Consider the following 13,751-nt stretch of genomic DNA (forward strand, 5'->3'; position numbering starts at 1 on the left):
CCCGCTTCCTCTGGGCGCCGCCGCCGCGCTGCGCATGCGCCCGGGGCCGGGGGGCGCCGCCAGGGCAGCGGCGGGTGTGCCCAGTGCGCAGGCGCGGGGGGAGTGGGCGGGGCGCGGCGGGACTGTTGGTCGGCCGGGCGTCGCCTCGGGATCCCTCTGCTCGGCTGCGCGCCCGGGTCGGAGGCTTCGGCCCCTCGCTCCGCCGCCTTCCCCCCCCGGGCCGCTTCTGCTCTCCCCTCCCCGCCACCTCAGGAGAGGAGGCGGGAAACGGGCCGGGCCCGGCCCCTGGGCTCGCAGCGTGGCTGCCGGCCGCCTCGGTAGCCGCCTCGGTAGCCGCCTCGGTAGCCGCCTCGGTAGCCGCCTCGGTAGCCGCCTCGGTAGCCGCCTCGGTAGCCGCCTCGGTAGCCGCCTGGGTAGCCGCCTCGCCGTGTTGTCACGCACAAGGAGGGGCGCGGGTGTAAAGCTGTAGCGGCTGTGCAGGTTTTTCCAAGAAAATGTAGTAAGTGGGATTTGCCGGTGCAGGTACTGGAGGAGTGTCTGGCTGTGAAGAGGGAGAGCAGAGCTGCTGCCACAGCCCGTCTGTCTGCTGCCTCTTCTGAGACTTGCCAACTAATCAGAGTCAGGCAGCTGTGACTTTCTGTTGGCTTTCTTTTTTTCTTTCCCTGTGCTAAGACTCACCTTTTACCAGTCAAATGCGAAGAGAAAGGCTGCAAGAAGGGGTGTCCACGTCTCATGTCGGAGCTGCATCAAGGCCGCTGCAGAGATGAGGATGAGCCTTCATCCCCAGTCACTACAGAGGTGATTGGAAGGGCTTCAGGCCTGCTGTGGGGATATTTTTGAGTAGTTTAAGTTTGTGATAACTTTGAGGGTTTTTTTTCCCCGTGTTTAGTCTCTGATGCTCCCCAGTAAGTGACAGTTTATTCTTCTGATTCTAGTTCGCTCAAGTGGCATTATCAGCTTTGACACTAAAGGTAGGGGCCAGTTGGGGTAACTCCGAGAGGCGGGGGCCATGGAAAATAGATAATTTCAGAGCTTTCAAGAACGGACTCTGATACCCATGCTTAGTCCCTCTGGATTTGGGCTCCTTGTGTGACATTCAATATGCTTTGCTCCCTGCAGGAGGATGACTCACAGTTGTGGCAAAGTCTCTGATAACCCCCGTGGTGGTGCTCTGAGCAGTCTTGAAATTTGCAGGAGCAACATCCCACATTCCTCACCTTCGATATGGACTGGCTCTGTACAGGTGCTCTTTTGCTCACATTCTTTGCATGGTTTGGAGAGAACTCTTCAGTCCTGAGAGCTCTTTCTGAAGAGAATAAACTGTATAGTGTTGCAAAATAATCCCGTCACCCTGTTACGAAACAGTAGGTCGCTATCATATGTGGTCTGTTCTAGTCAATAGGCTGTTCTGCAGGTTACTCCAACACTTTGGGAAATGATTAAAGTGGAAATAGAAAATGCTGGGAGTGGGGTTGCTATCATCAGGTCAGCTCTTGCAAGGAGGTAGCCAGTAATTAGAGGTGGTTTTCAGTCCTTCGTGGAGGAACTGAGCTGTGGTCAACTCCAAGGGGGGTGTATGGAGAGAACTGGAGAGAGCTTCAGGGATGGTTCATGTTCTGTGTGCTCCTCCACCTGGGCAGCACATGTTACGGTCACAGGCCTGAGATCCACCCGATGTCCCCTGAGTACAGAACCATCCTTGCGTTCAAGCAGTAGGAAAACCTCAAGTGAGGAAGGAGTTGCAAAGAGTTGTGCTAATGACTGGTCACATCTTTTCCAATCTTTCTTGCTATCTTATGCTCGCTTAAAGAATGTAGGATATCTGCTGGTTGAGATAAAGAGCAATTAGAGAAATTTTACAGGGCGATGCTTTTTAGAAGTTGAAATAATTTGACAACAGTCCTGCCTTTAAAAATCTGAGGGAGTCTTTGTCAGGTTATTTTTGTCAGAGTAGTTGAGGTGATCATAATGTTGCATTTAGAGGTGTTTATGACCTTGACATTTTTATCACAGTGGAAAGAAGATCAAACAAAACTTTTGACAAAATATAATGGACCTTAATACTCATTTTGTGGGTTTTCATTGAAGTTACATTTTGTAATTGTCTGAAGAGGGTGGACAGGAGGTGTACAGGACTGAGAGTTTGCGAAGCACATGTTGAACTTGTTACAAGCCCAGGTTCAATACTGAAATCCAGAATACTCTGGTTTTTTGTGGTTAAGTTATATGAAATGAAATCAATCAACTTACCGGTAGAGAAATTTGTCACTCTTGAAGCTGTGAAGGATGTCTTGAAAGCACAAACAAAGTGTAAATAATGTAATAATGACTGCTCCAGTAAGCAAGCACTATTCATGGCGTACTGTAATAGCTCAAAGGTGTAAAGAGTCCATTAGTTGGAAGTAACAGGAGCAGGTACTGATCTGTCAGAGCACTTCTGACACCTCTCCAGCAGAAAAAGCCTGTTTGGAGGAGGGTGAGAACAGCACATGTCCGACCCACCAGAGCAGAAGCAACCCGCTGGGAGATGGGCACTGGCTGCCCAACCTCTGCTCTGCCCCTTCTTTGTAGTTACACGGGCACGTACAGCCAAGCTCTGGTTTCTATTGTGGCAATAAAACCCACGAGTAGTTCTCACCGTGAGTACAAATGGAGCGAATGCAAATATAACTGTGTTCCTATTTATGTAAATTGCACGGGGTTGGTATCAGTTACTCGATTTGGAGAGTTAACACGGATAGCTGCATTAATAATTGGTGCAAAATATGCATAGCCCTTCCTTCGTGTGACCCAGTAATGTCAAGACCTACTTCTTGGAACGTGTGCTGTGATTGTAGTTACAGCTCAGAGAGCACAGCTAGTTTCACAGAAGGCCTTTTGTTCCTGCCTGGCTTGATTATGGTGATCTACTCTGGGACCAGTGATCAAAAAGAAGCTTCTAACTTGGAGTTTTCAATCTGTTATTCCACATTTGGTGCTTGCCGTGTGTGTGTGAGCCAAGAGAAGCGTGTTCCAATCAGGGAGTTGAACCCCGCGGGCCTTTGGCGGTGTGAGCTTCAGTCCGGCCCTTGAGATGGGGACAGCTCGTACTGCCTTGGCTGATCTTCAGCCTCCTCCCACCGACTCAGCTTCAGCCCCAGTGGCACATCAACAGTTTAACGAAGGAGAATTCTGTCCACTTTACCTCCCCCATGCCCCCCCAGCTTTAAGTGGCTGCAGTCCCTGCTCTCTCATGCCAATGCTGTCTCTAGAAAGCCAGGACCAGCCCTCGCGTGCAGTGCTGGCGGTGTGGGCGTCCGCCTTCGCGCCTCAGGCTGCTGCTGGCTTTCCCAGAGCCGCTCTTCTTGGTTGAAGGTCTCCTCTGGAAAAGAGGGTCACCTACTTCAGCTTCTGTTGAGGTTTGGTGCCCAGCCGTGGGCAGCTACACTGGAGAACCTGCGTGGAGTAACTCAGGGGTTTGGGGTGCTCCGCCAGCCGGGTTGCCAGGAGCAGGGCATCCCCCAGGAGCTACAGGCCTGTCTGAGGGTGACGGGACGGGGACTGCGGTGGACCTCATGCATGGGAAGAGCTCCTCCACCAGGTAGTGTCAGTAATGGTGATGAGCAGTGCTCTGTCCTCCGGCGGGGCCACAGATTGATCTGGCAGCTGCCGAAACGCCCCGTTAGTGTGGATGGGAGAGACCCGAGGAAACGGGACTCAGACCCCACTTGTTTCGCTGTAACAATCGGAGCCAACTAGAGCCAGAAAGAGTAAAACGGGGTTCTCAGCTGTTTCATTCTTCAGAACTTAAACCTGAAGCAACTGGTTGAAAACTTCACCATTAAAAAGTTTCACTTCCCAAATAGTGCTGTTCTATAAATACCCTGTGCAGTGGGATATGACATTTACTCCCACACATGAGACACAGCATGCTTTGTAACTCGCATACTCCGGGCCTTAACCCTTGAGCTGTCTTTGAGTAAACACAAGGCGAGGAACCCACCTCTTCTGCAGAACAGACTCGCGCTTCAGCCTGCGGGCTGCCGTAAACAGGAGTAGCATTGCACCCAGAGTTATTGCACTAAGCATGGAAAACCTCACTTCTTCAAGCTCTTTGGATATCGTGTAGCTAAAGATGTTGCCTTAGTAATAACAGTGCTTTATATGCACTCTTATCGACAGATCTCAGAGCACTTTCCTGCCCAAACCAAAAGAATTACTCAAGGTAGTTTGCTTTAATTTCCGATTCTGCTACTGATTTATGATCTTTGACAAATTCCTTAGCTCCTTGGTGTCAGTCCTGTGTAAAACAGATGATACTGCTTTTCTCTCATTCTTTACATGTTGTATATATATAGTAGAACTCCAACAGTAGGCTCTGTCTTTGTAGGGTGCAGTGACTGAAGTTCTCAGGTGCTGATGTTTTATGGATATCCTGTATAAATATCCTGTCTCTCTATACATCTCAATGGGAGTAGGTTTGTAATATCCCTTTCTTACTGAGAAAGAGATGAAGAAACCTAGATTGGTAGATTTAAAAATTAATGGATCATCTTATCTCATCCTCCTGCATAACATAACTTCAAGCAAGCCGTGTTATCACAACCAGATTTGAACTTGAGCAAGGTCAGGAAAGCAGTCAAGCGCTGCAGCTGTACTTCTGAGGGAAATGGAGCCCAAAATTTTAAAAGCCCTTACTGGTATAATATTGGCATGTGACTGTTTCTCTGGTGATAAAGGACCATGCGGAAGATGTCCGCAGAAATTAATCCTCACGTTAGAAATAGGCTGGTTTGGTTATCTCACTGGGGTGGGAGATACGAAAACAAATACATTTAGGCCTTTGTAGAATGGGTCTGATTCTGATCCCGGTTACACAACGTTGATGTAATTCCTTTCAGCTGAATGGCATAGTCATGGCTTGTGTCAGTGAAAAATAAGAAACATCCTCAGTAGCTTGCAAAAGTTTTTCATCAGCTCGTTTGAATACCAAGCAGTTCCAATTAATCAGAGTTTGGCCCCTGCAGGGAATATGCCTCTGCACAGCTTCCTCTTATCTTTGCCAAAATATGATCAAATTGCTTGTCTTTCTGAAGAAGTTCTGCTTTTGGCTCTGGTGTATCGTCAGGAAACACAAGTCAGCATTTTAACAGCTGTGTGTCCTGTTCAGAATGAGCTCTCGATCTGAGTTGGGCGCGTACGGAGCAGGGCTCGGCTCGCTGTCGTTTGCTCATTTATGGTCAGGAGTATCGAGTAAACATTGATTTTGCCTCTCTGCTGTGGAGGTCATCCAGGGATTTCAGCACTTCACCAACCAACTGCTGTGAAGCTGAATCTTCATCAGATTCTTCTGCAGAGGCACCGGCACTAGTGTATAGAAAGAGGAAATGAGCACTGGAAAGATAAAGCCAAGATTATTAAAAGCAGCCTCTGATTTTGGGTCTTGGCTGCTCAGTTGAAGGAACCTTGAGCGTTCTCTTTCTTGTAGATTACAGGACTTCTCTTTGATGACTCATTTCTGCGAGGGAGCTTAAAGGGTTTCCAAACTCAGCTCCCTAGAAATCACTTTTCTGAGGGTCACAGGTTGAATCAGAAGCAGAGATGTCACTCACCAAAGCCTTACAGCATCTCAAATATTTAAGGATATATTAGAAAATAAGCACAAAATCTTTGTCAGAATATTACAGTATCCATGGTTTTTTTTTTTTTTAAGCCCCAGATCTTGAGAATCAAGCAGTAAATGAAAAATACGAATGTTACTTTTTTAAAAGCAATTCTTTATATATAGTTTGGAGAGATCAAGCTCATGAGTTCTAAGAAGTTGAGAGGTTGACAATACTACTTTGATTGAATACTCTTTACTTTAACCAGTAACTCCTTAACCCAAAATGAGCAACAACTTCCTCCAAGGGAGCTCACTGTACCCATTTCTCAAAAATACATCCCAGCTACAACTTTCATTCATTAGCACTTAGATCTACATATCCAGTACTTCCTTGGGGGTAAAATTGTGCTGGATTTTCAGAATAGCTTCTAGAGGGGCTTTGTCTTCACTGACGTGACGAGATCAGTAACTGAGAAGTTAATGGAGAAGCCTGTCCCTAGTTGCTAACACAAGATCAGAAGTATTTCAGCAGAAGGAGGAGCCAAAGCTGGTAATCACTCTGCAGGTTTTGCTTTGTATATAAAAGAGGACTTTGTTCTTAAATAGCCGGTCTTGTCACATCCCACTGTAATTTCACTATGTGACACAACGCAGATAAAACGTTAGTAATTACTAGTAGATCCCTGGCAGTTAATGTTATGTGCTCCCAAGCTAAGAAGTGGCAGGCAGAGTTCAAAAGCCATGTTGACTTGCTGGGTTTCCGAGCTGTGGTGTGCGGGTCGTTCCAAAATAATACGGAGCTTGTTGCAAACATGATGCCTGTCAGAAAGAATTTGGCTTTACGTTCCGGCCGAGCGACCTGGTGGTTTACCTTCCACTGCAGCGTTGCAGCAGCACTTCGCAGCGCTCCTCACGTTTGAGAGCGTTGGTTTTATTCCAGTACATCTGCTGGCTTGCTCCTTCCCTGACAGAACACACGTAGACACGGGGCAGTCTGGGTACTAGCGCGTTCATTTACAGGGATTAATCTAGTTAACCGTTTTTAAAGTCCACAGGATGTGGACAAAAACTGGTTGGTTTACTTGGGCTTCAAAGTTTCCTCCTCCCCAAATTGCAAGTCTATAAATGAGCATTTTTGTGTGCATTGCCCTCTCTCCTCAGCACAGAGGGAGGGTAGGAAGGTGCACGACATCACATCTGAACTCCTACAGAATCCCAGAATCATCCAGGTTGGAAAAGCCCTTGAAGCTCCTCCAGTGCAACCATGAACCTCACCCTGACCGTTCCCAACTCCACCAGATCCCTCAGCGCTGGGTCAACCCGACTCTTCAACCCCTCCAGGGATGGGGACTCCCCCCCTGCCCTGGGCAGCCCATTCCAACGCCCAACAGCCCCTTCTGCAAAGAAATCCTTCCTAAGAGCCAGTCTGACCCTGCCCTGGCGCAGCTTGAGGCCATTCCCTCTTGTCCTGCCGCTGGTTCCTTGGCTCAAGAGACTCATCCCCCCTCTCTGCACCCTCCTTTCAGGGAGTTGGAGAGGGCCAGGAGGTCTCCCCTCAGCCTACGTCTCAGACAAGATTTTGTCAGCATATTGAGACTGATTCTGCTGGGCAATGAAGCTAAATGAAGCTGAATAAATGATGCCCCTGTGTAAGGTTGGGGTGTTACCCGGAGTAAAGCCTCGGCTGAGGGGCTGAGGGAGGCGGAGGTGGGCAGCACAGTCAGATGAATGGGAGGTCAGAGCCAGGCTGTCTCTAGCAGGCAGGGCGGGTGTGTGCTGCCGTGTGTGGTGTCTTCAGGTGCCGTGACTAGAGGACACCGTCCCTCTTGCTGTACACAGCAGTTTCCTTCCCTGACAGGCTGAACACAGCCATCGCCCCCACGTCTCGCCTTGGTGAAGCAGAACGGTTCTCGTTGGCTCCAGGGCTGGGAAGCATTTCTGCTCCCAACACTACAGTGTAGGCTTTGGAACAAACTCTCAAATAGACAAACAGCATGGGCCTGACCCCAAACTTCTGCTTCAGGCATTTCAACTGTTGACTGCCATAATTTGGAATCTTGTTACGAAACATCCTGAGGTCTGTGTCTGCGAGGCAACCAGGATTCCCCCTGCCTCTGCACAGTCTCTTACCATGTTGGGAAGACCTGCTCCAGCTTCTCGTGAGGCTGTTCAGAGCCATCACACCAACTAATGGTGGGTAGCGTGGACACGCTGCCTGCGACAGGATCAGATCCAGCGATGTGGTAGGAGAGCAGAGAGGAAATCCTGAGCGCGTCGGGGCAGGCAGCCCTTGAGGAGGCTCAGCTGTCGGCGACTGCTTTGTGCAGCCTCCCTTCTGGAATGTCCCCTTTCATCCCAGCCCCTGTCCTCCACTTGAACCTTCAGAAATCCCGAGCAGTCGATAAGCTCTCTCCTCTTACAGGCATTCAGATGGTCTGAATTAAAAACCAGCAGCTGCAGCCTGCTGTGATGCACTTCCACTCCGTTTCTGCAAAGTGGCCGCCCCCCTGCCTTGCGAGAAGGTCGGCATAGCTCCATGTTCACACCTCCTCCAGCCCCACCAGGAGCTGCCACGCTGAGTATCCTCTTAGCAGATTTCTTTACTTGACTGCTGCATCCCAGTCCCCCATCCAGGCTCTTGTACCGCTCCAAGCTGTCGCCCTGCGCAAACACCTCTGCCACCCACCCTGGGACTCCGCTAGCTCCTTTCACTAGCTCTAGCACAAATTAACAAAATGACTGTGTGCAATTCTAATGCAAGTTACTAATTTCCTCCGATTGGAAGTACGATAAAACATTGGAAATATTCACGTTTTCTCCTATTTCTCATATGTGAAGGGAAGGGCTACCAAGAAACAGACAAGTAGAAAAGCAAAGGCAGTCAACCACAGTCCAGCTAGAGACGTCTCATCTCCGGTGCTTTATTCAGTTTTTACTCTGCGTATCGTCTCCCTGCTGTGATGTCCCCGGCCTCCCACCCACCTCCTCAGCCCAGTGCCACTTCCATTGGCATCCATGCTCTCTCCCACTAATCTGCTGATCTACTTTCAAAGTCTTCCATCCATCCATCCATCCATCCATCCACCCATCCACCCATCATCCATCCATTCCTCCCTCCCTCCCTCCATCCATCCATCCATCATCCATCCATCCATCATCCATCCATCATCCATCCATCTACCCACCCACCCATCCACCCATCATCATCCATCCATCCACCCATCATCCATCCATCCATCCATCCATCCATCCATCCATCCACCCATCCCTCCCTCCCTCCCTCCCTCCCTCCCTCCCTCCCTCCCTCCCTCCCTCCCTCCCTCCCTCCCTCCCTCCCTCCCTTTCTTTCCCAGTGACAACCCTGCCCAGAGATAAGATAACCCTCACAAACCTCAGAGCTTTATGATGCCTTTTCCCTCTTTGTGATGCCTTTCATTTTAACTTCCCAGGAGAAGGATGATCTTGGTAGAGGGAGCCCTGCTTGGCATGGTCCTCATCCCTACTGTCATGCGTGAAGAGAGATGGAGAGAAATACATCCAGGGTTCCTTCCACATGGCCTGTCCCCAGGGGTGAGCAGCACAACTGCAGGGGTAACAACCGCGGCCCAGAGCTGGGCATGAAACAAGGTACAGGCATGTCCAAAGTCATCTCGTCTACAAGACCATACAAGAAGACGACATTCCTGTTCCTGAAACAAAATACCTAAAAAGGAGAAAGATTTCTTTCACCAGGCTTGACGGCTAGATGGGGGGGTCACTAGCTAAATATTTACAGACAGATCAATCAGGGTTTATTGTAGGCAGGCAAACCGCAGCTAATATTAGGACCTGGCAAAACATGCAAAAACCAACACCCAAAGTATCTTTGCTTTCCTAAGGCAGAAAATGCCCTTTACAAAATAGGCTGAGAGCATAGAGGCACCATTTATCTCTGCTGATAAATGCAGGGCCTGTGGTTTTGCTCACTGTGAGGGTCCTTTAAGCTTCTGTGCCAGCAAATGGGACTTCTTCAATGTACCCACGGAAACAGGCGGTGCCCCTTGCCTCTGCTCTTCTCTGCAGCCTTGGAAATTCTGGTAGCAACAGTTAGGTAGAATCCTCATTAGACAGACCACAGGATGGGGCAGGGACATAACACAGAGTAGGTCTTTACAGAGATCTGACACTTTCTTCCTCAAAGCAATAGTGCTCCAGCAAAAGCAGCTGGCTCAGTCTTCCGTGTGAAATTTGTTAAGATAAATAAGAAGTGTCAGGGATTGGAATTTCTAATGAAATTAAACCAGATTGTAAAAAACTCTATAAATGGAAATGGGCTAAAAATTCAATCAGACATTTGGTGTTAATCTTACAGAAAAATGCATGCAATGCTTTAAAGTTAATGACGTTTATTAATTAATAAATTAACAAAAAGTTAATTAATCTGTTGCACAATAACAAAAGCCCTTAAAGCACACCGTAGGACAGAGATTTTGTCTTCAGGTATGATCCATCCACTAGATGAACAGAGAATTCATACCGGCTGAGTGGCAGAGGCAGCATCAGTCCACTCCCCACCCAGGGCTGCCTGTCCCCCTCCTGAGATCCCGCAGCCTCTCCGCGGCGCGTGGGGCAGCAGCAGAGCCCAGGGACAGCTGCGACACCCCAACGCCTCGTGCTCCCGCGTTGAGGCCGATCACCCCGAGCTCTGCAGCGCAGCCTTGCTGCCTCTGCCCGGGGGGGAGGTAGCACAGGCTATGGCCAGGCTCGCTCCTCCCTGCGGATCAGGCTGTCCAGCACTGTTTTGTCTGGCACCGTGAGTCCTGGAGCAGCAGAGGCAGTTCTGCTCTGCTGGAGCCAGGCAATTTCCCACCTCACGTGCTCCCAAGTTCAGCAGGAGCCAGAGCTTCTCCCTCCACAAGTGACTATCTCCTGTATCTCCCATATAACTCTCTGGGAACATTCAAGGTCAGGTTGGACGGGGCTCTGAACAACCTGATCTAGTTGAAGATGTCCCTGCTCGTTGCAGGGGGGTTGGAATAGATGGCTGTAGTGGGTAGATCCTCTGGTGGCAGCTTCTTACAGAAGTCACACCTGTAGCTCCCCCACTACCAAAACCTTGCCATGCAAACCCAATATAATGACCTTTAAAGGACCCTTCCAACCCAAACTATTCTATGATTCTGTGATATAGCCTGGGCACCTTTCAGCACAATCAGCACCTGCAGGGTGGGTGCAATGTCTCAGCCTTTGCAAACCTCTTAAGTTCCTCCACTTGCTGTTTGCAGTACTGCTCAAGACGTGCCTAACCGTTCTTTTGTTGATGTTAATAGCGCAGGTTAGAGTTGGTGGTGAGATCAAAACCTGCTTGCTGCAAGGTTGCACCAGAGATGTCGTTCCATGACCTGTCAGTTTTTGCAGAGGAAGCTCGGGGCTGGTTATGCCTAAAGGGTTAAACCTGCAGCATTCCAGCCCACACCAAACACCTGGCCTCGAGATTTTAACCAAAGGAGCAGTTGTTGGTTTCCCACAGCACACATACACAGATGAAGTCGCATGTTACTGTCTGTCACCGGCTTTTGCAACGCCGAGGTGCTCGTGTTCACGGGGCGTGCTATTCACTCGAGGAATCCAGTAGCGAGAGAACAAAACAGTAATGGGTTTGAAAAACACAACAAGAAACCCCGTGGGGAATCTGCTGGATCTCCACACAAATTCATGCTCTTCAGAGGACATAGAGTTAGCTCTAGGGCTAAACCAACCCATTCCCACACTTTCTGTTGTCCTAAATCCATGTCCTTCTGATTAAACTAACCTCTTCTCCCCAGGGAGTTCTTCTACCATAAAAATGGTTCCCCATCGGCCCATCTGTCATCTTGAGGCTGTCTGAATTTGTTGGTCACTTAATAAATTGAGGAATGAGTCAGCTCAGACTGTTACAAACCAGAAGCCTTTGAGTAGTCCCAGACATTTGTTATTGCCACACAGTTTTCATTGCGAGTCCTTTTTCCAAGACCAATATTTGAAAAGAGGGTGAAGCCCTCGCAGCAAACATTGCTGGTCTGTAGCGTGGAGAAGTGAGGTAGTACTGCTAGATTAAATTCCCTCAATCTCAGTGAAAGTGCCGAGGATTCATCCATGCAATTCTCCTGGCACAGTGTGGGAGCAACATTTGTGTTTGATTCATTCCTGTTATAAGCTGGACTTACAAAGATTGAAGCTGAGCTTTAGGGAACCTCTCTGTTTGGGGGTCAGCTTTAGGGAACCTCTCCGTTTGGGGGTCAGCTTTAGGGAACCTCTCTGTTTGGGGGTCAGCTTTAGGGAACCTCTCCGTTTGGGGGTCAGCTTTAGGGAACCTCTCTGTTTGGGGGTCAGCTTTAGGGAATCTCTCCGTTTGGGGGTCAACATAGCTTCAAATTTTCCATCCAGTCCTTTGCAGTGTTTGATGCGACGTATCTACTGGGTGCAAAATCCTACTGTGCAGGCAAGGAGGGGAACAGAAACTCCTGCTGGGGTCTGGCTGATAGAGCTGGTCCCTCTCTGCCAGATGTATACTTTTCTGTTGATCAAATCAGAAGGAAGTTTTGGAGGAAAAGGAAATGGAGTCAACAAGAGCTTTCTGGCCAGCAGCATGCACGTGGCTTGAGCTCCCTCCTCATCTCTAGCTGAGTTGCTGTCCCTGCACTGTGTGGGTACAGAAAGGCAGGTTGTTCTTGCAGGTGGACTCAAGCCCATGAAAGAGGCCAGGGTATTTTCAGTGATGAACTTCTGTTATTGTCAGATGCTTAAAACAGCTTGAGCCTGACCCTTGAATATAATCAGAACGGATCTATCCAGCCCGGGTTATCGGAACGAGGGTGCAGGTCTTGGGCTGCCGCTGCAAAAGACAAATTGGGAAGGGTTCAAAAAGACTTACAAGCGTGATTGGAGGTGGGACAAACCCACCTAACAGACTAAAGCAAAGCTATATTGAGTTTCTTTAACCAAGAAAAGGTTAAGGAGTGACTCCAGCACAGTCTCCAATGAAGATCCTGATGTTAGAAGATATTTATTTTGACAAATAACAGAATAACAAGTGCCAACAGGCAGGCGGAGAAAGGAGGCAAGTTCAGGTTAGCATGAAGAGCAGGAAAGGCCCGTTGGATTCGCTTTAACCGTTCTCCATCAGTGCAGTCCTGAAGTCAAATCAGGTGTCTAAGCTGCAGGCTTGACCATCTCCTGCATTAAAATAAATGGGTCTTGCCACAACACGGAATTGCAGCAAAAGATAAGCTGATCTTTGTATCCTATCCCTGCCTTGTTCATGTTACACTGTAAATGATTTGACTCAGAGACAAACTCTTTGTTTTGGCTCATATAACACCAGATGCAAAAAGAGCCCTATTCATCGACAGGATCCCAAGATACTCTTGCAACAGACATCACGGGGAAAAGTTGTTGCGTTGCCAAGTTCAGATGGGAGCCTAATTCTGTTCTCCATAGACGCAGGCTTAGGCATGTCTTAACTGATCGAAGAGTTATTACAGAAAAGAGCAACAACTCTTGTATTAGATAGAAACAGCTTCTACCCTGTGAAGATAAGAAATAGGCTCTTCATTTTTAACGTAAATACAGAACTTTAAAAAGTCACTTCTAAAAAAAAGAAACCAATATCTTTCTTAAGAAAAACAGATCTGGGGAGAATATAAGGCAGCTTTCACCCCCTCCTACCCAGAGGACACTCCTCCCCCCTGCCACACGCATTCTCAGACTTCTGGATAAAGGAGCCTGTGCTGCCAGCCAGGACAGGGCTGCATCGCCTGGAGCCACACATATTCTCCCCCGTTCCTCGAGCAGAAAGCAGCGTTTGTCTGCTTGTTTCACCAAAGGGCTGCATAGGCCATTCTAAAAAATCCCAAAATCACTTTTGCCAGTGATGCCATTTTTAGGACTCGTCCCTCTGCTCTTGAGCTTTGGGAAGAGCATCTCTGTTATCTGCTCCACATTTGTCTGGGTAAGAGTGCGGAGCCCACCAGCAAGTGCAGACAAGCAACACCACCATATTCTCTTGCCCACCTCAAACACAGCACCACTCACCTGGATTTCTTCAGCCCACGAGCTAGTCTGGGAGCCTGACACTTGAATCCCGTGGGCTGTGTCTGTCCCAGCCTGCATGCACATGGCACAAACACTTGTTCCAGGGTTGCCTCGA

The 13,751-nt window shown here is 48.8% G+C and overlaps 1 long non-coding RNA gene across 1 annotated transcript; it reads left to right on the top strand.

The window, feature by feature from the left end:
• Positions 1-193: 193 nt before the first annotated feature.
• Positions 194-2,067, top strand: LOC141934282 (uncharacterized). The gene is made up of 2 exons (XR_012626298.1): positions 194-798; positions 1,120-2,067. It is a non-coding gene; the product is annotated as an uncharacterized LOC141934282 (long non-coding RNA).
• The last annotated feature ends 11,684 nt before the right edge of the window (positions 2,068-13,751 follow it).

The sequence above is a fragment of the Strix aluco genome, chromosome 24 (assembly GCF_031877795.1).
Source record: "Strix aluco isolate bStrAlu1 chromosome 24, bStrAlu1.hap1, whole genome shotgun sequence".
Taxonomy (NCBI): Eukaryota; Metazoa; Chordata; class Aves; order Strigiformes; family Strigidae; genus Strix; species Strix aluco.